We start from the raw sequence: 21,740 nt of genomic DNA, 5'->3' as shown, positions 1-21,740 counted from the left end.
TAGAAGAATTCAGCCTTATTCTTGAGTACTACGGTGGACTAAAACATTAACATTTTAAAACAAACGGAAGCAATTCATACACACTAGCAAATTCAATTACCCAGTAGCGAGTGCAATTTTGACAGGATGTTTCCAGCATAATTCATTACCTTCTAAGTTTTACTTTTCCTGCTTGGGCACCTCAGATCAATTCAAAATCTAGCATATTATTGGTACTTAATACTGTACGTACACCAGTCACCACCTCACATTATGTCACAACACAAGCCTGGTCTCCTTTTTCAGGAGTGGTCCCAATCATTTTTATACAACACCCCCCCTTTAGCTTACTGCACTTAGTTCTGTATTTTGTTGGCTGTTCAACCAGAAAACTGGATGCAGCAAGCATATACTCCACTTTCTAGAAAGTAGCGAATACACTGTAATTTAAAAATATCAAAATATTTTTCTTAAGGCCTAAAACCAAAATGAGACATCCTTCTAAAGTCATTACCTTTAGTTAACCACTAAATGCTGGACCAAACTTCTAATGTTAGTCTCAACCCAGGATTTTTTTAATTTTTGAGGGAGTACTTAAGTCTACCCTGGCAAAAAGAACCAAACGGAATTCGTTTAATTACAAGAGAATTTTTTGAAGTCTAAGAGAATGTTTATTGTTTTATTTATTTTTTATTTTACATTTGTTGACCGGGCTAGTCTAGCTGGATATATGTCCATTTTCAGTACAGGCCCGGGGAGAAAAGCTCCAGAAAGTTAAGTACAATAGACAAAGACAAAGATAGGTACAGCATCATTAATGCTAAAAACAGGGCAATTGAATAGAGGTAGTACATGAAAATAGTCAAATACATAGAAAATACACCAATCATACAAAGTGGAAATTTTTTTTTTTTTTTTTTTACAACAATGTTGTAAATGTACAGTTGTGCTGGTAACCTACCATGATTGTAGATGTTCAAAACAATCACTGTTACAGTACAAGGTCTTGGAATCCCTCCCTGCAGGAACCCATGGTCAGCCAGAATAAGACAGAATTTTACCATCCCCTGGCCAGAGAACCCCCCACCCTAATTGATGTCAGAATGGCAGTCGTATAAAATGGAGTAATAGGCTGGCACCATCTTCAGGTCTTTACTGCACAGGGACCAAGGGAATCCATCTGTCCTGTAGGCTCATATGACCAACCCTACACTAAAAATATGGCTAGAGTAGGACGAGGAGAACAGGGTTTGGGGGTGATGGATAGGGTACCCACCCCAGCACCAAGAAAGTAACCAGAAGACGTTTATGGAGGTAGAGTCTGGAGAGAAATGGTACTGTAAAAGTGATCTACTTTAACATCTACAATTATGTTAAATTACAACACAACTGTACTATATTCACTATAATGACTGTTGCAGTTCCTTTTGAAAGACTCCTAAAATTAGCTTTGACAGGGTAATAGGTAAGAGTTGTGAATTGGAGAGAGAATACTCTGCGAAATAGCAAAGGCAAACCCAGCTTTGGCTCCAGATGTAGCACCAAAGTTGTAATGTTCTGTGAAGACCTGTAAAGACGACCTAGGAAGTGCTTTCATAATAGACTGAGGCGCGGCTCCTTTTATAAGGGCTTTGGTGGCAGCTTTTGACCTGGTAGACTGGGCCCTTACAAATACATGACTTTGTCTATCATGATGGTGGTAGCAGAAAGCAATACTATTGGCAATCCATTTTGAAATGGTCTGTTTACCCATCGTCTTTCCTTCCAAGCCCTCTGCAAAGGAAACCAGCAATTGGTCTGCCCTGCCAGGGAATTTCACTCTTTGCAAGTAGAATCTCAGCTGTTTGTGAGCACTCAAGGAGTGGAAGACTATTTCTCCTTTGTTCTGGGGATTTGGGAAGAACATGAGGAGATGAATGGCCTCCTCAAGGAAGAGCTCAGATACAAACTTGGGTATGAAGGAAGGAATGGTCGTAAGGCTGTGCCTGCCTTTACGGAAGATAAGGAAAGGCTCCTTGCACACAAGTGCTTGTAGTTCAGATACGTGTCTAGCAGAAGTCAAAGAGAATAGTGGTTTTCCAAGTCAGCACTCTGATTTGCAGAGGCAGCTGACTCAAGAGGACAAACTGAGATTCTATAAAATAATGCTGAGGTCCCAGGTTGGGATGCAATGCTTCCTAAGAAGTCTGAGATGCAATATTCCCTAGAGAAACTGTTTCACCTGGGAATGAGCATAGGTAGGATGGACATGGGCAGGCATGCAGAAATAGAGGTAAGTATTTTGATGGAGGAATAGGACAAGCCTTCTTTGCACCACATAGAAAAGCTTATCCATTTAACATATTACTTCTTGGTACTTTGTTTTCCGGCTTCTCTCAAACCTAAAAATCATACGCTCAAAGTACAGTTGTCTAGTAGGAATTAAGGACAAACTATCCAACCTTTGGGGTTCAGTGTTTTGAGATTTGGGTGAATAACTGACCTTTGCTCTGAGTAGGTCCACACACAGTGGCAAGGGTCTGACCCTCCCCTCTGCCAATGAAAAGCAGGAGAGAGAATCTGGGTTGTCTGGGCCAATGTGGTAGAATCATGATCATCTTGGACCCATCTTCCCTGAACTTCTGAAGTACCCAGTGAATAAGAGTAATGGAGGGTTGACATATAGAAAGAATCCTGCCCAAGAAAAGGAGGTGTGTCTTCACACACACACACAGACACAGATACACAATCCCCCCAATCAGAGAGGTGTTGGATCAGTTCTTCAGTTGTCCATTTTGGACAGACGCAAAATGATCAACCTCTGTCACACACTACAGGTAACTAGGTTGAGAAAAATATCCCTTTTCAATATTCACTCATCTGGGTCTAGGAGAGTTCTGCTCAGACCATCTGCCAAGAGGTTCCTCTTACCCTGCAATGCAAGAGGCAGCTGGAGTTTTTGTGCCAAATCCCAGAATTAATTGCTAATATGCACTAATGGTAAAAGTGGGTACTCTCCCATACACGTATTTGCATACCACAGCTGTGATGTTGTCTTGTCAGGATTTTTAAGGGTCCCAGTTTTAGTCAGTCTTTGAATAACTTCATGGCTAGAATGATAGCTTTCATTTCCATTATGCACATGCTCCTCTAGGCTAGATGTGAGCTGCCTGCAGTCAGCACCTGGTAAGCATCTCCTGAATTCTGAATGGGGACCCTTGTTTGTTTTAGTGATGTTCTCCTCCCAGCTCCCAACACTATTTCCTCCTTTAGAAAGAAGAGGAGAGAGATGTAGTTTCCAGAGAATGTTGGTGCTGGAGCCAGTAATTTTTCAAGAACCACTGTAAATTTCTCATGTGTAGTTTAGCTAAGAGGACCATCAGAATGCAAGATGCCAAATGTTGCAGGAATCTAAGGAAGTCTCTGACTTAAATGTCTTCCCGGCTGTGGCAGTGTCTGAAGCAGATTAAGAGGGAGAGGAACCTTTTCTAGGGCAGAAAGGTTTTTTGTTGAACAGAGTCTAGCTCTGCCCTAAAAAGGTGACCCTTGCAGCACAACAGTTAAGACTTTTGGACATTGAGTGTAAGACCTACCTTCTAAAAGTATTCCATATAGCTTCACATGGCTCTGTGTTGCTCTTTCTGGGATGTTGTCTGGATCAGGCATGTATACCCCTTTTGTCCTGCAGAATGTAATGGCACATGCAAGACATCTGGTGAAGACTCTAGGTGCAGTAGATAAAGAAGTTATCTACTCACCATAACGTTCCATGTGAGTTGTTCCATCTCGCCTTCATTCATCACTGATGGGTTCGGAGCCTATCCTTGGCTCCGACACAGCCGACTAGCAAGCTCAAAGTTCTCCAGTAGATCGAGACCCCACACCTTATCCCATGATGCACTGCTGGAATTACCTCAGATCTTGTTCGCTGCGTACCATATAAAAGTACAATAATAATCCTGCCTAGTATGAATACACATTGAAAAACCAGGATGAAGACAGCCTCCAGGTCAACTGTCAGCCAGGAGGAGGGAGGGACGTGAGAATGAAGGCGAGATGGAACAACTCACATGGAATGTTATTGGTAAGTACATAACTTCTTTATGTGAAGTTGTTTAATCTCGCTGTTCATTCATCACTGATGGGTAGCATCCCTAGTACCCTGATCTTGGGTGGCTCACGGAAGTACACTCTTCAGAACCATAGAACCAAATGAAGCCCTGTCCCTGGAGGCCTTATCCACTTTGTAATGAGTTATAAAAGTGTGAGGTTTAGACCAGGTGGCTGCTACACAGATGTTATCCAAAGGTAATTTGGCTTGAAAGGCTGACGAGGTAGAAACTGCTCTGGCTGAATGAGCCTTTACACCTTACTAGACAATGGCATATTATGAGAAGCATATGTATAGGTGATGCAATCCGACAGCCACTTATAGAGAGGGGTTGTTTTAGCAAATGGTTTACCTTTCCTGGTCTCAGAAAAGGACACAGAGTTGAAAAGGACACAAAGAGTTGATCCGATTTCCTAATGTCTTTGGTTCTGACCAAATAAAATCTAAGTTGTCTGTGAACATCGAGTTTGTGCAACATATATTCCAATTTGTTGGTATGATTAGGGAAGAAAACGGGTAACTCAATGACTTGATTAATGTTAACCTCAGAACATACTTTGGGCAGAAAAGATGGATTAGATCTGACAGATACTCTGCCAGTATGGAAGACCATGTAAGAGGATTTGATGGAAAGGGCTTGGAGCTCTGACACTCTATGGACTGAAGTGATGGCTACTAAGAAGATAGTTTTCCATGACAAGAATTTTAGTTCACAAGATGATGCAGGCTTAAAATAAGGAAGAATGATACGAGATAACATAAAATTTAAATTCCAGGGGGAATAAGGTGTCTTCACTGAAGGCCTTATGTGAAAGGAACATTTTTAGAAAAGCCTTAGACAATTGGTGAGACATAATACTCAAACCATCAATTCCTAGATGGAAATTAGATATAGCAGCTAATTGTACTTGTATCGTAGCTGCTCCTTTGTTGAACATTTGTCAAGAATTGTAAGATAGAAGACAATGGTGCTTTATAAGGGTCAGTGTTGTGGGAAGAAGCCCAAATGGAAAATCTCTTCCACTTACTACAATACAATTTTCTGGTGGAAGGTTTGTGGGAGGCCAACAAAATCTGACTAGTGTCATGGGAAAGAATATAGAGCTTGGCTATGCGGGGAATTGGACCAACCAAGCGTTAGCTTCAGTGTCTGCAATGATGGGTGAAGATCCCCTGACGGATGTGTCAACAAGTCCGGAACTGGGTCCAGGATCCATAGATCTTCCAGAATATGATGATAAAGAAACGGGAACTAAACCTGCCGAGGCCAATGAGGGGCTATGAGGATGACTGTTCGTCCCAGCGACTTTGCTTTCTGTACGAATTTGGAAATCAGGGGAATTGGAAATGCATAAAGGAGACCCAGGGGCCAATCGTGGACAAGAGCATCCCTCGGGGAGTGACCTGGAGTGGGAATTGGGGCAAAATAACTTCTGCTTTTGTTGTTGATGTGACTGGTGAAGAGGTCGCAGGAAGGCTGGCCCCATTTGAGGAAGATTCTGTCCGCAATCTCTTGTTTGAGGGACCATTCCTGGGGCAACAAGATTGCTCTGCTCAGTCTTGTCCGCTATTACGCTGGATTGGCAGGGGATGTGCGTTGCCAACAGAAAGCGCTGTGATGACAGTGCCCACTGCCATACTCTGAGGGCTTCTCGGCAAAGGGGATAAGACTTGGTCCCGCCTTGTTTGTTCAGATACCAGACCACTGACATGCTGTATGCCTGTATTGCAATTGTCCCTAGAGGAAGAGAGTCCTGAAAGTATTGCAACGCTATAAGTACTGCTCTCTCATCTCCAGGACATTCATATGCAGATGTGATTCTTGATCTGTCCATGTGCCTTGGGCAGTCTTTCCCTGAAATAGCTCCCCCACCCCACCCTATCAGGGAAGCATCCATGGTCACAGTGACAACAGTAGGGGGAAGCATGAAAGGACGTCCTACTGTGACATGGAGACGTCAACCACCACTGAAGATCCTTCTTTCAGGAATTTATCAGGATCATGCGACTCATTGGATGCTTTTGGTAAGACCATTGCGTGAATAGAAGCCATTGAAGGATTCTTATATGCATCCTTGCTAAGGGGATTGCTAGAATAGCTGCCGCCATCAATCCTAGAACTTTCAATACCTCTGTTGCTGGTGCTCTGTTCTTTGATATTAGGGACAAGATGTGTTGGCAAAGAGAGATTCTTTCTGGTGGAAGGCGGAGAGTGGTGGTTGACATGTCTACTTCTGTCCCTATAAAAACGATATGCTGCGATGGCAACAAGGCAGATTTTTCAAAGCTGACTAATGCCTAGCTGATCGCAGTGTGTCAGGGTAGCCTCTTTTGCTTGAAGAAGTTGATGCCTGGTGGTGGAGGTAAGGAGCCAATCGTCTAGATACAAAAATGCATGGAATCCTAGATGCCTCAGGTGAGCCGTGACTACTGCCATGCACTTGGTGAACACTCTGGGGGCTGTAGTGAGACCAAAGGGCAGAGCTCGGAATTGATAATGATCAGCTCCCAGCCGGAAACACAGGTGATCTCTGGATGGTTTGGCCATCTTTATGTGGTAGTACACATCCTTGAGATCGATCGGGCACATCCAATTGTCCTTCCCCCGGTTTTCCTTGGAACCAAAAAGAAAGTACAGTTTTGTACCTACCATAAATGTAGATGTCCGATAGGAATGCATCTGCAGTCCTTACAAATGGGTAATCCTGTCGTCAGGCAGCCCTTCCTTCGGCCGGATTCCAAAGACTGGGTCTGGCTTCGGCTGGTGTCACGCTTCACCCGACGTCATAGCTGCAGTTCTTCGGGTATAAAGGCATCAGCCGACGCCATTTTCCTCAGTGTTTCTTGCCCCAGATGCCAGGTGCCCTCTTGGATGGCTAAATTTGGATAAATGCCAATGTTTCCAAATAGTAGAGAGCAAACACATAAAATAAGCATGTATGTACATATATACAAACAAATACACCATAATAGATCCCCCCCAAGCTAGCTGAAGGATGGCAAATACCCTAGGAGTACCACAGAGGGGAAGGTGGGTGGGTAATCCTGACTGCAGATGCATTCCTATCGGACATCTACATTTATGGTAGGTACAAAACTGTACTATGTCTTTCAAGGATGCATCTGCAGTCCTTACAAATGGGTAGAATACCATAGCTAAACTAGGGGAGGAGGAAAAAGGAGAGATTATGGTGTAGTTAGGATCCCTTGCAAAACAGCAGTGGCAAACCCTGCTCGGGATCTAGAGTATAAAGGTAAATTGTAATGCTTGGCAAATGTATGCACGGAGGTCCAAGTAGCAGCCTCTATAATGTCCTTGGTAGCCACTCCTCGTAAGAAAGCTGTGGTAGTGGCTGTAGCCCTTGTGGAGTGAGGCCTGATGTTCTCTGGAGTTTTCTTTCCATGGTAGGAGTAACAAAATCTAATGCAATTTCCTATCCATTTGGAGATTGTCTGTTTTGAAATTGGTTTTCCTTCCTTTCCTGTTGCATATGCTACCAGAAGCTGGTCAGTTATTCTATTGGACTTGGTCCTGTCCAGGTAGTAGCGTAATTGTCTATGTACATCCAAGGTATGCAACAGTCTTTCTCCCCTGTTCTGTGGGTTGGGGAAGAATGTAGGTAGGTGGATAGCCTGGTTTAAAGACACTCTGGATACCACCTTAGGCATAAATGTAGGATTTGTTCTCATGGACACACTATCTTGATGGAAGATCAGGAAGGGTTGGCACTGCCATTAATGCCTGTAGTTCAGAGACCCTTCTTGCTGAGGTGATTGCCAGCTGGAAAGCAGTCTTCCATGATAAGTATTGTAATTCTGCTGTTGCTGCTGGTTCGAAAGGGGGAAGTGTCAATTTTTCTAGCACAAAGTTCAAGTCCCATGCTGGCAATGGTGGTTTCCTGGGAGGTTTTCCATTTTTAATTCCTCTCAGAAACTGCCTGAGCAGAGGATGTGAGAAGACAGGAGGATCCAAGCTGTATTCTGCTGAAATAGCTGATGCATGTATCTTGATGGAAGAATAGGACAGGTCTGTATGGAAGAGCTCTGCCAAGTACTCCAGGATGCTGGCTATGTTTACCAGTGCCACATCTTCTCCCTTTGCAGTACTCCAAATGAGATATCTTTTCCATTTTGCTGCATAATTCTTTCTTGTTGAAGGTCTACGAGCCTCAAGGATTATGTCTTTAACCCTTTGGGATAAATTTGGGTTAATTGTTCTTATGTAATGTTCCAGGCAGTTAGTTACAGAGTTTTCAGGTTTGGATGCAGGATGTTGTAGTTGTTCTGTGTTAACAGCAATGGGATCAGGGGTAGTGCCCATATTTGTTCCCGGGACATGCTCCTCAGTAATGGGTACCAATGTTGCCTTGGCCAGTCTGGAGCTATCAGAATGATCCTTGGACGTTCCTCTTTGATCTTCAAAAGCACCTTGTGCATCAAAGGAAGTGGTGGGAATGCGTATGCTGTCAGGTTTTTCCAACTGAAAGATAGGGAGTCCACCTTCCAAGCAAGTGGGTGGTACATCCTTGTGCAGAATTTCTTTAGCTGGTGATTGAGTGGGGATGCAAATAAGTCTATTTGTGGTAATCCCCATTCTCCTGTGATGGCTTTGAAGATGTCCGGATGCAGCATCCATTCGTGGGCATCCGTGGTAGTTCTGCTTAATATGTCTGCTAGAATGTTTTCTTTTCCCGGTACAAAAATTGCTTGTAACTGAATGTTGTAGCTCAGAGCCACATCCCATAGGTCCAGTGCCAGCCGGCATAGAGGGTATGAATGTGTGCCTCCCTGTTTGTTGATGTACCACATAACTGTGGTGTTGTCTGTCCTTATCATCAACTGACCTTCTTGGAGAAATGGTCTGAATGACTGGATTGCCAATTTTACTGCCAGCATTTCCTTTAGATTTATGTGCAGGCGCAGCTGGTCTTGAGTCCATAAGCCTTGTATGCACTTGTCCAGCATGTGTGCCCCCCAACCGTGGTCTGAGGCGTCTGTCGTGATGGTTTGGCTTGGTTGACTGCTGCAGAAGGGCAATCCTGTGTTTGATTGACAGGCCTGAGCCCACCATAGGAACTCTTGCTTCAGGCATGGGATTATTGGAATTTTGGTTTCTAGGCTGTGCTTGTGTTGAGACCACAAATTCTTTAGGTACCACTGTAGCTTTCTCATATGCAGTCTGGCATGAGGGACCAGAATTATGCAGGATGCCATGAAGCCTAGGGCTTGCAGTACTTTTCTTGCAGTTAGATGGTTCTGCTTTGTTAATGCCAAGAAGTAGAGAGGTAGTTGCTCTTTCTTTTCTGCAGTTAGGAATGCCATTTGTTTTGATGAGTCCAGCTCTGCACCCAGAAAGGTTATTCTTTGGGATGGAATCAGCCTTGACTTTTTTATATTGACTGTATATCCCAGGGCTTGCAGCAGGTAAATGACTCTTTGTAAGTCTTCTGTTAGCTTGCTTTTGTTGTCCGCTTGTATCAGGCAGTCGTCCAGGTAGGGGTAAATTTGGATTCCCTGAAGTCTGCAATGAGCAATTACTGATGCCAGGCATTTCGTGAACACTCTGGGCGCAGTAGATAAGCCAAAGGGCAATGCTGAGAATTGATAATGCTCTGATCCTGCAAGAAATCTGAGGTATCTTCTGCAATTTGGTCGTATGGGGACGTGCAGGTATGCCTCCTTGAGATCTAGAGTTACCAGCCAAGACTCCTTGCCCAGCATGGGAAGAAGCTGCTGTAGGGTCAGCATTTTGAATTTTGGAACAATGAGGAATGTGTTTAAAGCGGACAGGTCGAGAATAGGCCTCCATTTGCCCTCTTTTCTTGGTACCAGGAAGAGTCTGGAGTAAAATCCCTTTCCTTGTTCCATAGATGGTACCTTTTCCACAGCTCTCATTCTTAATAATTGAGATATTTGCTTTAGAGCTTCTGCCCTTTGAGTAGGTGGTAGGTTTGGCATTCCTCTCTTTCCTGGTAGAGTATGGAAATGGAACCTGTAACCTTGGTCTATAGTTTGCAAAATCCATTTTTCCTTTGTGATGCAATGCCAGTTCTTTGAAAATAAGGTTAGCTTTCCGCCTAAGGGTGCTTCCAGTTGTTCCCTGGTAGGCGGTGCCACAGCCAAGTCACTGTGATTGTGTTGTTGTAGTGGTGGTGGCTGCGTCTGTGCCTCGCTGGTTGTTACCCTGCCACTGGCGTCCCCTGTAGGCACCCCTGGATTGGTTTCTGCCTCTTGAATGCCTATTCCTGCCTCTCTGTGTCTTAGAGGAGTCCGGAAAGGACCAATTCTTGGAGGGCCAGTTCCTGCTAAACATTGGAGGTTGAACCTGTAAGAAATCTTTCACTGTTTGTACAGATTTCGCCTTCTCTTCCATCTTTTTCAGTACCTGCTGTGCAGGAGAACCAAATAAATTGACTTTGTCCATGGGTGCATCTAAAAGCTTTGATTTGACATGGTCTGGTAATGCCTGCTCTTTCAACCATGCATGTCTCCTGATAACTGTGCCAGTCATGGCTGATCTAAAGGAAGCCTCCAGTGCATCATAGCCACATTTTAAAGAATGGTTACTAACCTGCTGTATGTTATGTACCATTTCCTGAACATATTTCTTATCTAAAGATTCTTCAGGGGACAGTTTTTTAGTTAACTGGTCTAGCATAAACTCTTGATATTGAATCATATGAAATTGACAGTTCAAAGCCCTAGCTGACAGAGTAGCAGAAGTGTAAACTTTTTTACCCCATCTCTCTAAGGACCTGGATTCCCTTTCAGAGGGGAGGGTTTTTTTAGCAGATGTAGTTGCTACAGCCTTAGGGCCCTGGGAGATAGTCTCTGGATCTGCAAAAGGAGCCTTGTATAAATGGTGATGAGGATCCGGGACCCTTGTAGAATCTATCGGGCTTAGCAGGGGCCGGAGGTAATGAATCAGGAGCAGTGCAAGCATCATTAAATGCATCATCTACAACAGAAAGAACTGGAGGTATAGCTAAAGGCCTATGCTGTGGCAAATGTAGAAAGGTTCTAAGCCTTTTTCTGGAGTCTGAGAAATCTTGGCCCTGCCACTGAAATTGTTCCCTCATAGCATGCAAGGTTTCCCCAAAGGAAAATTCCTCAGGTGGAGAGGCTGAAGGTATGGACTCTTCAGCATCAGAGTCTTCGTAAGGGGAATAAGGAGCCTCAGGAGGGTCTGTATGTTCTGAGTCATCAGAGGAATCATCTGTGGATACTGGCTCTGGGGGCTCTGTGCTAGGCCTCTTCTCAGGAGGTGGATGAGTGGTCCTGTCTGGATGAGGCTGGGATCCACGAATTAAAGAAATGAGATCCTCTGCCAAAGAAAGCATATGGGAACTGGTGCTGGGCCTATGTGAGGGGGGCTTGACAGGCACAGTTTTTGAAGCTTTAGCTGCTTTAGCCCTGGCAAAGGCCTTAATAGACATGGCTGCAGGAGGCCTAGCAGCTCCACGTGCAGGGGTTGAAATATCCAAGGGAATAGTGTCTGATAATTCCTGAGAAACCGCAACTGCAGGTTGGATTTCAGAAGCCGATTCCACCAGGTTAGAAGAGGCCTCAGTAGAAGGCATGTTTTCGGCTGGGGGAAGAACCGCTTGCTCGGTTTCGGCCGAAACAGAGACACTCGTGGTTGGCTTAACCGCGGTTTCGGCCGAAACCGCAGACCGCGAGTGTCAGTCCTTTTCCCTGCGTTTTTTTGGTTATTTGTGAAGTCGGAGGATCCGACGGCATGATATAAGCAAAATCAGAGCCGAAAAACTGTTCTGCAAATTCCGACCGACGTCTAAGCGTCTGTCGGTTAAAAGAAGCACAGGCTAGACAAGCTGCTACGTCGTGATCTGGGCCTAAACAAGGTAAGCAGTGAGAGTGGAAATCTTTATGAGGTATTTGTTTCCCACAAGTTAAACAGTTATTCACTTTTTCTGACATCGGCTGAGGCAAGAAAGAGTCCCCAACGGGGTACTTAGCTTTTTAGAAGTCCTCGAAGTAGTATTCGGTAGTAGTAATCTCTGGTTCTGACCGACCGGCACTTGCGAACAGCTTCTGCTTCGGGCGCCACGCGGCAAGAAAGACTGAGGAAAATGGCGTCGGCTGATGCCTTTATACCCGAAGAACTGCAGCTATGACGTCGGGTGAAGCGCGACACCAGCCAAAGCCAGACCCAGACTTTGGAATCCGGCCGACCGAAGGGCTGCCTGACGACAGGACTACCCATTTGTAATGACTGCAGATGCATCCTTGAAGGACATCCTTGAGTAAGTTCCGAATCCTGTCTGGTCTGCTGGGACTGGCTGGATGACTCTTTCTAGCAATCGGCGTACCTCTATTGCTGCTTGTCCCAAAAGACTGGGTGGAACGTCTGGGATTTTTTTTGACGGGAAGAGGCTGGGTGGAGAATGGTATGAAATACCCTCTGGAAATGACACTTTGTACCCAACTGTCATTTGTTATATTTAGCCAGGCTTTGGGGTACAAAGATAAGTGACCCCCGACTGTCTCCAGAGTAGGACAGGCGGGTCTCCCTTCAGGAGCACTGGTAGGATTGACCAGAGAAGTGATCTCTGTCACCCTGGTGTTGCGGACCCCCTTTGCCATGAGGGTGGTCTTCCATTGAAACCCTCTCCTCTGCCATTAGTGGGGGGCTCTCCACGTGCGTCTTGAAAGGCTCCTTGGGCTTTCTGGAACCACATCTTTCCTCCCCTCTGACCTTTGGGAAAGGGTCGAGTGGTGGTGGAAAAACGGACTCCGACGGCAGAGTCTTTCCTTCTTGCTCACACCTGGTTAAAGTCTCCCTCACCTTTTGCCCAAACAAGGATAAGCCGTCAAATGGGGTATTAGTAAAGGAAGACTTGAAGGGTTCTGCGAAGGAACAGAGTCGCATCCAGGCATGCTACGGAGAGCGATTCCTGTACCTGCGGCTCTACTCGAACCATCAGCTGCGTATGATATGAGACGCATGGACGAGTTGACTATCGAATTGAAGGTAGAGAGCTGAGTGGCAATCTTATCGGATACACTCAAAGCTACAGCACCCTGAAGAGCATCTCCCAACTCCTTAAGGAGATGTCTCTGCAGTCTGGTAAAATGTGTCAAGTAGTTCAGTGATATGAGTGAGAAAGTCGCAGAACTGAACATGCGTTTCCCATATCTATCCATGATCCTAGATTCTCTACTAGGAGGATGGATAGATGAGGAAGTCTCAGACATTTCCTTTTTGGTGGCTGCTGCCACCACCATGGCATCAACAGGGACTCCCTTGGTCAAAAAGGACTTATCTACAGGGGCTGAAATAAAATTATTAGGCCTCCGAGGAACAGGTTCCATAGATTCTGGAGACTCCCACGCCCTACGAGAGACCAGATCCATAAGCTCCATCATAGGGTGCAGATACCCAAGAGGTGGAAGGTTGAGACCCAAACGCCTTCAGGAGAACCGACTTGTCCTCAGTAGGGCTCTTGGACTGCCAATCACCCCTCTGCCTAAGGATTTCAAGAATCGCCGCAAAGGAGATATCCTCAGAGGAAGATCTGGGGGACCCTTCTGATTCATCCAGGTCAGTGTCCGATGTGATAGATTCCTGGGGGGGGGGGGGAAGAGTCCAAATGCCTCCTCTTGAATAATCTCTTCCTGGGAACCTCTTCAGGGGGAACTTCTGGAGAGGTGGGAGTGCCCTGTGGGGCTACCTGAGGTTCTGGGTGTCTACGCTTGGGAGGACCGGAGGAAACAGAAACAGACAGAGGCACTTTAGGGGAAGAAGAGGCCAGACCTTGAGATGAGGAAGTCTTTGGAGACAACACTCGCCTCATGGCATCGAAAGCACCTTGGCTCCGATGAGTCGTCGATGGCTCAGATGGAGCCGCGATCGCCTCCCGCACTGAAGCTATGGGCTCCGAGCCGGAGGTAGGAGCTGAGCTCACCTGAGCCGAGGCCCCAAGAAGAAGGGTCGGCACTGACAAGTCTGTGCGGCCATTCTCCCCGGACCCGACCGGAGAGTGTCGGCTCCTAGAGTCCCCGGTCGGCGCAGAGAACGTCCGAGCAGATGGAGCCGACGACACTGGAGCAGGTGTCGGCTCCAAGGGATCCACGATCATCAGGTCGGCCTCCTCCGGCTCCGAAGGTCCGGTATGGCTCAGAGGAGGAGCAGACAATTCAAGGGTAATGGTCTTCAGCTCCGATGGTTGTGTTTGAGCCGACAGCAATTTAACTAGGCCTGGTGCCATCAAGAGTTTCTGAACCAGTCGGTCCATATCCAGATCAGATAAGCTGACAGAGGACCTGGAAGAGTGGACAGATGGAGCAGATTGGAGCAATATGGAAGGAGGTTTTTTGGTAACCGGTTCCAAGGCCGTGTCCCGGTTCTGAATAGAGCAGACTGTCTGCTCCAAGGGCAGTGGAGCCGAAGTCACTACAATTTCTGACCTCTTTCCTTTCTTGGATCTAGAATCAATGGAAGACTTGGAAGATTTGAATGATTTACTGTCTCCATCCTGGTCAGACAATGCCTCAGAAAAGGGGTGCTTAATGATACCCCTATCAATCAATTTCCTCTTCCTTTCAGCTAACACTCTTGTGGAAAAGGAATGACATATGCTGCAAGACTCTTGCAGATGTACCTCACCCAAGCAGTAAATAAACTGCACATGGGCATCTGTGACTGACATTTTCTGTCCGCAGTCTGGGAACTTTTTAAACCCAGACTTTGGATGCTTGTCCTTATCTTCAGACATTACAAGTAACTCACACAAATATACACACAGCCCAAAAAGGGGCACTAACAACTAATAACTACAAACAGTAATTAGAGATCTAAAACGATAGTCCCAAAGGGGATCACTGAATAATCACTAATCCTAAGGCCAAAAGCAAGATAGAATACGGAGGAAAGGGGTAAAAACACAGAAAAAAGTACTACTTACTAACTAGTACATCTGCTACTATGAATAGAACAAAGTATATAAAAAAGTGAAAATATAACTTGCTGAAAGTTGAAAAACTCCCAATAATGTCTCGAGCCAAGCTGGAAACCAAGAGATCCATGTTGCGGCAAACTAGATCTGAGGTAATTCCAGCAGTGCATCATGGGATAAGGAGTGGGGTCACGAGCTACTTGAGAACTTTGAGCTTGCTAGTCAGCCGTGTCGGAGCCGAGGATTGGCTCCGAACCGATCAGTGATGAACGAATGGCGAGACTGAACAACTTCACATCAAATGGTAAGGCACAAAACGAAGTGGGATCTGCCTATTCAGAAACATAAGGGTTTTGCATTCCCGTGCAACTGGAATGTGAAGGTAGGCATCTTTCAAGGCCAAGGCTACCATCCCTGCCCCTGGCATACTGAAAGGTAACAGTTTGTGAACAGTAAGCACCTTTGTTTAGTTTGGAAAGATCTCTAAGGGGGTTCCATGATACTTCCTTCCTAAGGACCAGGAAGTCTCTTTTTCCACTCCAAAGTGCCTTCCTATTTTTGTTTTTGTATCTGACTATGAATGAGAGGGCTTTTCTTTTGAATTCATATAAAGGGAGGAATACCCCAAAGGTGCAAGAGTAGTCTTTCCTGATGATCTGTGGCATGCCCATGTGTCCTGAATGATATACTGCCAAACTGAGGCAAGCAGGAAAGCTTTCCCCCTAGATTCTGAGTGGGAAGAGGGAGAAAGGTGCTTTGGAAAGCTGTACGCCACTGTGTCCAGGATTTTTGGTTCCCTGGGTCTAGGGCAGGAGTTGTGTTGTAACTTTCTATTGAACTTACCATTTCCCTTGGATTGCTTACATCTGCCTTGCCTGGGGGGAGAAAAGGGCTAAAGTGTAGCAAGATAGCTTCTGCTGCATCTAGGTGGAAAGGAAAGAGAGTTCTTTAAAGATGTCATGGTACTCATTTCCTCCAGTCTTTGGAGCACTTTCACTAAAGGAGTCTAAAAAGAAATGCTTTGCCAAAAAGGGGCATTATGGAGTTCAGCTTTAACATGCTCTAAGAGGGGCTGATTCCTCAAGACAGACATGTCTCCTAGTCACAGACCCCGTAGCTGTTGCCCTGCATGTAGAGCGAATGACTAGACATGTAGAGGCCAACAATCGGTAGGTTCCTGAATATCCCTCGAGGCTTGTATCTTGAATCTCCTCTGCCATGGATTTAACCACAATACTCAAGGTATTTAAGCATATGGAAATGACAGTCAAGAGGTCTTGTATCCAGGGTAGTACGAATGTATGATTTACTGCCAAATCTGTCAAGAATCCTACTTTCCATATCATTTAACAAGGGATTCTTGGATGCAGATCTGGTGATGTCCTTGCGGGACTCCAGAAACACCATAGCTGCGTATATATTAAAGGGTTTTCTTACAGATGTTTACTGGTGTCAAACACTCTGGAGAACTAGTCTAGCTTCTTGGAGTGTGTGTGTGTGTGTGTGTGGGGGGGGTGCTGGGTAATTAGGCTGCAACGATATGTCTGAAAACAAATCAACTAAGATTTCTTGGATGGGAGGGATTGCCAAAGGTCTTGGTTCTGGTAGGCTCACAAGCCTTTTGTGCTGTTCTGAACCTGATAGAACTCCCTAGATTTTCAAACAAAGGACTCATCTATTCTATGAAGTGTCCATACAAAGGATAGGCCCTAAGCAGACGAAGTTGAGGACAAGATCTCTTCAGAATCAGAGTCAAGATATTGGTAGGAGGAGTATGTGCTCAATTCCTCCTTATCAGAATCACTGGAATTAATCCCTCTGGGGGGGGAGATATCCATTTTTCTTTTCCTAGAGATAACTCCTGCCAGAGGTTCCTTTCCAAGGAAGGCTGTTTGGATTGCTTGAAATCTTGAACTAACTGAAAAGATCCTGCAAGCTGACCTCGATTACTGAAGTATTCAACCCGGGGATCTTAGGCTGGGCATCTAAAGATGCCACTTCACTAGGAGTGGCTTGAGTCTGGCGAACAGAAAAGCCTCAGGATGCAGACAGGTGGTCACATCTTCAGCCAGGCCTCAGGATGCAGACAGGTGGTCACATCTTCAGCCAGGCCCCATAAGCATCTTCCCCAAGTACTATTAGAGGGATTTTGTCTTCACCCTCCTTAACCGAGGGATGTGCTTCAGAAGCTGGAGCTTGCGAAGTGGCTCTGGGTCCATCAGACACCCACTCAGTTTCATCTCCCGGGGACCTGGATAGGGCTGATGACATGGTGGCCTCCTCGTGCCAGAGATCTCAGACCCACTTGTCAATGATACAAGGGAGTTGTGAATGCACACTGCCTGGATGAATGATTTTCACTCGGGGTCAGGAGACAGGCACTAATAGAGCATCGTCGGCCTGACATCCTTCTCCTTTAGACTTCTTTGCACTTCTTAGGTAGGTCTGCCTAGGGACCAACGGAGGGTATACTGTGTCTAGGCCTAACACTACCTTCAGCAAGTTATCTGTTAAGGGAGTCAAACTGACACCTGATCGCCCTGTTGTTAAAATATGCACACAACTCACAGCTAAGATGTTAGGCTCTAGGCCTAAAAAGAAAAGACAGTATGAATGACTGTCCCTGTGCGGAACCGGTTTCCACACATAAGGCGGTTATTTTTCTCTGATTAATGTCAAGTAAAGCTAATATGAAAAATTGTAAGAAAGTTCCCTGGTGGGGAACTTGGCTCAATTAATCTCTGGTCTTCAGGCCTGTCTGATGAACTGACAATTGTTCTGCACTGGAATGACACTGCAAGAAAGAACTGAAGGTGGTGCCGGCCAAAGACTCCTCCTTACCACTGACATCAGGATAGGGAGGACATATGGCCAGCTGGGGGATGGTGAAGTTCACTGGTACTCAGGACAACTGTAAGTTCCTGCAGGCAGGAATTCTCAAAACTCCATACTGCAGCAGTGACTATGATGAACATCAGCATTTTTCTATGGGAGACTATTTGTGTCTACATGGCTGGGGAGGGGAGAACAGATAAAGGGTCACAGGGTCTTGCTGGTATCAGAGTCAACAATTCTTTTTTGTGACAAGTTTTCACTGATTTTCTTTTGCAAACAATATCAAGGCAGATACTTAGCTGGAAAAGCCATTCATGTATAATTGTTTAAGCACATTCTACAAAGACATTCCATTCTTTACCAATAAAGGCTGGGAGGAGGGGTTCTCAGGTTTACACTCACTGGGAGTGCACAAACGCATGTGTGTGTGCTGCAAGGGCTGAAAAATTAACAAGCTTTCTAATACTTACCATGCAAAAACTTCATACTGCTTTGCGTAAGAGTGGCTACAAGTGGAAAGGAGTACTATTTACTACACAACTATTACCCTGCTTACTGTTCATAATTTTGCTTAGGTGTTTGAGCTTATATAAATGCATTATTGACCCTTTCTGTGAACGGTAAAAGGAGAGGGCATTCATTATTTCTGTCAGCTTCCTCTTCTGACTGAGATTAGCTGTAAGAAAAATGTCATGCCTGTTCATGGTGCAAAAATATATTTAGGCTACTTGATGCCAAAGTATATTTACAGCCCCTCAACATACATGAAGTACATTTTTGGGGCTTTTCTCTCCGGGTCTCCGCTGAAAAAGGACCTGTTCCAGTCAGAACTTCCCGGTAAACAAATGAAAATAAAGTACTATAAATTCAATACTATACATTTTAACTATGTTATGCTCACTCTGCGGAACAAAATGGCTACAAAGGCATCAAGGATGATGAATTAAAGTTACTTAAAAGACTATGCTGATGAGCAAATGGTGCAAGATAAAGAGACTTGAATAGTCTTCCTTTTAAAAGTTGGAACACTTCCAAGCTTACTGCACACACCCAGGTTAAACTGAGCTCTTCCAGTGTGAAAAACTGTATAACGAAAAAAACAAACAAAAAAAAAAGGACTCGTGAAACTGTCAGTTTGAGTAAATTTCAGTCATTGACTAGTTAACTATACGGCATGGATGCCAACAAAGAAGAAATGAAGAAAGTGAGAGAAAATCAAAAAGAAGAGAGAAAACTCTGGCTGTGAAGAATCCTGTAGCTGCCCAGCAAACAGCAGTGTTTCAGTTTTGGTACAGGAGATCATCAAATTCTATTCAATGTCACTCTCTTACATTCATCGATAGTCATGCCTGGCTGTCTTACATAAAATGTATTAAAGAAGACCTAACTCTGCTGGGTACCATCACTTTGTATTGCCTCTTCCTGTCTGTCCCAAACCATCTGCTTTCTTGTACATGCCTGAATCACAGTAATCTGTTCTCTTTGACCTTCACTGCAACTGGAACTACTTGTGCTTCTGCTCTGATGTCCTCATTTCTTCCTCTGTCTCACTGTACATCCTACCATCCATCTCAGGCACTTCATTTCCATCACCTCTAGCTTCCTCAACTACTCTGCTTCTTTTACTGCCCAAGTTTATGCATCACACAGTAACACAGGTTACACAACTATTTTGTACACAAAACAACCAAATAAACTGAATAAACAAAGAACCTTGGAACGATGCAAAGAGGTGAACAGAAGATAGAGACACAAATCCTTTTAGTGCTTTCGTTCAACTTCTTTGAACTTCATCAGAAAATGAAGAACCTCTCACTCTTCCCACAGTATAACAAATTCAAACACACACATGATACAAATATTCCAATCACAATGCATTACACTTCTATAAAACAATGTAGTATAAAAAAATGAATAATAAAATACATATTTAGATGAAAATGCAAATACACTAATAACACTTTACAAGTGATAAAATATCACTTTAATATTAGAAAGCACTTAATATTAACACTTTTGTTTACTCCTGGTGCTCTACCTGCTACTAGGTTGTTATTAAAGGTCTGACATGTAAGTATGGCTCAAAGACAAACTGTAGAGGGTCCTGACCACTCCTCTGGCACCAATGAAAGAAATTCTTCCATTTATAGCTATGTATAATTTTCTTAAATCTGGCTTCCTAGCCTGCACTGAATTACAGAGCACATCCTCAGAAAACGTGCCAAGTGAATGAGCTGAACATCATCCACTCCATCAGCCTTAGAGTCCTCATTAGGTGGGTGTATGAGTAGCCCCTTGTTTTTAAATCAAGAGGTATATTCAGTGGAGAAACAATACAATCTCTGTCCTGTGTTTGGAACTTAGCAAAACTGGAGATGTTAAATTGTTGCAGCACTGGCTCTTTGAATTCTGAATGCAGAAAACTGTTGGCTACACTTTCACAGCTCTTAACCATTCTCTCTTCAAGCCCAATGGACTCTTCTCCCCACACAGATGCCAAGGCATTGACAGTATAAAGAGAACAACAGCTGGCATTACACTCGCACCCCTCTTGTCCCTGCAGGTACAGTTCTGAATGAGAGTGCCAAAGCACAACCCAACCTATGATGACACTCTCAGGTGTGAGAACTCCAACCAAAGAAATCCTTAAACTGTCTCTTTGACCTGTTGTTGAACTCTGAATAGGAGGGGGCCTGGCCAAGTGGTACAATAAAGGTGAAAAAGGGCTAGTCTATGTTACCCAACCTATAGATGTGCAGTGACAGAGGGGGGAGCAGGAAGAGTACTGGTCCTGTACCAGTGAATAAAGCCTACAATTATGTTAGGTTCCTAACAAAACTGCGCTATAATTTACATAATTCAGTGTTGCAGTACTGACTCTTGAGAAGACTCCCACAGTTTACAGACCAGAAGGTGAATAACCTGAGGAAGATGCAAGAGTCAAAAGGCTCTGCAGAAATGCCATGAGAAAAACCTGCCCTGGTTATGGTAATTCTGGAAAGCTGTAACACTTTACAAATGTAGGAAATGAAGACCAGGCAGCTGCTTCCAAGACAGTCTGAGAATAACCCCTCTTAGGATAGTTATGGTAGTAGCTGTAGCCCCAGTACAATGGTCTCTCACTTGAGCAGGGACAGACTTGTCATGATGATTTTAACAAAAATTAATGAGCTATCCATTTAGAAATGCTTACTTATTGCTTGGCTTTCCCCACCTGCCTCTTGGCAAAGGAAATAAAAAGCCTGTCAGAACACCTGTAGTGTTTTGTTCTATTCAATAAGAATGCAAGATCCTTCCCCCTTTACTCGGGGGAGATGGTAAGAGCACAGTTCTGAAATAATCGTACTCCAAGGGCAAGATGTATTATACCAAGGTGGTCTACCACGACAAATGTTAAACAGATGGAAGCCGCTAGTTTAAATATAAGGAACATGAGATTGTTTAGTAAAAAAATTGAGTCTCATGGTGGAGAGATGATCTTTTTGTGGGGTCTCAAATACAAGAACCGTTTAAGGAACTGTTTAGCTGGCAACAAAAATAAAGAATGGTGGTTGCCCAGAGACATACATGGCTGAGACGTGTACTTTTTTAGAGGCACAGGAAAAAAAAACTATTTCTATAGTTCTGTCATGTAACTGAACACCAGAACACACTTGTGCCGAATTTGGGACTTGTTCTCTGCCACAGCTCCAGTGGGAGAACCTTCTCCAGTTTGATAAGCAAACTAAATAAAATTTACTTGTTGCATTTTCTGCCCCCCCCCTTCAAAATTTCCAGCAGGTCCTTAGAAAATGTGTGCCCAGAAGGGATGAATGCCAGATCATATATTAGGGGTGTAGACATTTTTTTTCAGTTTGTCCTCTGAGGTCTACTACTACTGCTGCTCCAATCATATGTGGAGCCTTGCCTCCTTCTGCCCT

General features: G+C 44.5%; 1 protein-coding gene across 1 annotated transcript in view; it reads right to left on the bottom strand.

Annotated features, from left to right (window-relative positions):
* ZSWIM5 (zinc finger SWIM-type containing 5) overlaps nucleotides 1-21,740 on the bottom strand; it is a 1,363,657-nt gene that overhangs the window by 194,143 nt on the left and 1,147,774 nt on the right. The gene's annotated exons all lie outside the window — the stretch shown is intronic.

This window comes from Protopterus annectens, chromosome 10.part0, assembly GCF_019279795.1.
Source record: "Protopterus annectens isolate FY-2018-M chromosome 10.part0, PAN1.0, whole genome shotgun sequence".
Lineage (NCBI taxonomy): Eukaryota > Metazoa > Chordata > Ceratodontiformes > Protopteridae > Protopterus > Protopterus annectens.
Note: the sequence above shows the minus strand (reverse complement) of the source record. Positions and strands in the feature narration are given on the sequence as shown.